The sequence below is a fragment of the Grammomys surdaster genome, unplaced genomic scaffold (genome assembly GCF_004785775.1).
Source record: "Grammomys surdaster isolate TR1022 unplaced genomic scaffold, NIH_TR_1.0 224, whole genome shotgun sequence".
Lineage (NCBI taxonomy): Eukaryota > Metazoa > Chordata > Mammalia > Rodentia > Muridae > Grammomys > Grammomys surdaster.
Genome location: NW_021604669.1, coordinates 4,506,609 through 4,509,123, shown reverse-complemented (window position 1 = coordinate 4,509,123; position 2,515 = coordinate 4,506,609).

Sequence of the window (2,515 nt, the reverse complement as noted above, 5' to 3'; positions counted from 1 at the left end):
CAAAAGCCTATATTCAACCAAATTGGAAAATTTGGATGAAATGGACAATTTCCTAGACAAATACCAGTTACCGATGTTAAATCAGGACCAGATAAACCATCTAAACAGTCCCATAACCCCAAAAGAAATAGAAGCAGTCATTAAAAGTCTCCCTACAAAGAAAAGCCCAGGACCAGATGGTTTTAGTGCAGAATTCTATCAGACCTTCAAGGAAGACCTAATTCCAATTCTTTTCAAACTATTCCACAAAATAGAAACAGAAGGAACACTACCCAACTCATTCTTTGAAGCCACAATTACACTCATACCTAATCCACACAAAGACCCAACAAAGAAAGAGAACTTCAGGCCAATCTCCCTTATGAATATTGATTCAAAATTACTCAATAAAATTCTAGGGAACCGAATCCAAGAACACATCAAAACAATTATCCATCACGATCAAGTTGGCTTCATCCCAGGAATGCAGGGTTGGTTCAATATTCGGAAATCCATCAATGTAATCCATTATATAAACAAACTCAAAGAAAAAAACCACATGATCATCTCACTAGATGCTGAAAAAGCATTTGACAAAATTCAACACCCCTTCATGATAAAAGTCTTGGAAAGGTCAGGAATTCAAGGTCCATACCTAAACATAGTAAAAGCAATTTACAGCAAACCAGTAGCCAGCATTAAACTAAATGGAGAGAAACTTGAAGCAATCCCACTAAGATCAGGGACTAGGCAAGGCTGCCCACTCTCCCCCTACTTATTTAATATAGTAATGGAAGTCCTAGCCAGAGCAATTAGGCAACACAAGGAGGTCAAAGGGATACAAATTGGAAAGGAAGAAGTCAAAATCTCACTATTTGCAGATGATATGATAGTGTACTTAAGTGACCCCAAAACTTCCACCAGAGAACTCCTAAACCTGATAAACAACTTTAGCAAAGTGGCTGGATATAAAATTAACTCAAGCAAATCAGTAGCCTTCCTCTACTCAAAAGATAAACTGGCTGAGAAAGAAATTATGGAAATGACACCCTTCAAAATAGTCACAGATAATATAAAATACCTTGGTGTGAACCTAACCAAGCAAGTAAAAGACCTGTATGACAAGAACTTCATTCCCCTGAAGAAAGAAATCGAAGCAGATCTCAAAAGATGGAAAGATCTCCCATGTTCATGGATTGGAAGGATTAATATAGTAAAAATGGCTATTTTGCCAAAAGCCATCTACAGATTTAATGCAATTCCCATCAAAATTCCCACTCAATTCTTCTCAGAGATAGAAAGAGCAATCTTAAAATTTATCTGGAATAACAAAAAACCCAGGATTGCGAAAACTACTCTCAGCAATAAAAAAACTTCTGGAGGAATCACCATCCCCGACTTCAAGCTGTACTACAAAGCAATAGTGATAAAAACTGCATGGTATTGGAACAGAGACAGGCAAGAGGATCAGTGGAATAGAATAGAAGACCCAGAAATGAACCCCCATACCTATGGTCACTTGATCTTTGACAAAGGGCTAAAACCATAGAATGGAAAAAAGATAGCATTTTCAACAAATGGTGCTGGTCCAACTGGTGGTCAGCATGTAGAAAAATGCAAATTGATCCATACTTATCTCTTTGTACAAAGCTCAATTCCAAGTGGATTAAGGACCTCCACCTAAAACCAGCCACACTGAAACTAATAGAAGAGAAACTGGGAAAAAGCCTGGAACACATAGGCACAGGGAAAAAGTTCCTGAACAGAACACCAATGGCCTGTGCTCTAAGACCAAAAATTGACAAATGGGACCTCATAAAGCTGCAAAGCTTCTGTAAAGCAAAAGACACTGCTGATAGGACAGAGCGGCAACCAACAGATTGGGAAAAGATCTTCACCAACCCTACATCTGATAAAGGGCTAATATCCAAGGTATACAAAGAACTGAAGAAATTAGACTCTAGACAATCAAAGAACCCTATTAAAAAATGGAGCACAGAGCTGAACAAAGAATTCTCAACTGAGGAAGCTCTAATGGTTGAGAAGCAGCTAAAGAAGTGTTCAGCATCACTAGTCATCAGGGAAATGCAAATGAAAACAACACTGAGATTCCACCTCACACCAGTCAGAATGGCTAAGATCAAAAACACAGGAGACAGCACATGTTGGCGAGGATGTGGATAAAGAGGAACACTCCTCCACTGTTGGTGGGATTGTACACTGGTACAACCACTATGGAAGGCAGTCTGGCGGTATCTCAGAAAATTGAACATAGTGTTACCTGGGGACCCAGCTATACCACTCCTGGGCATATACCCAAAAGAAGTTTCAACATACAACAGGGACACATGCTCCACCATGTTCATAGCAGCCTTTTTTATAATAGCCAGAAGTTGGAAAGAACCCAGATGCCCTTCGACAGAAGAATGGATGTAGAAAATGTGGTACATTTATACAATGGAGTACTACTCAGCTATTAAAAACAATCAGTTCACAAAATTCCTAGGCAAATGGATGGAGCTGGAAAATATCATCT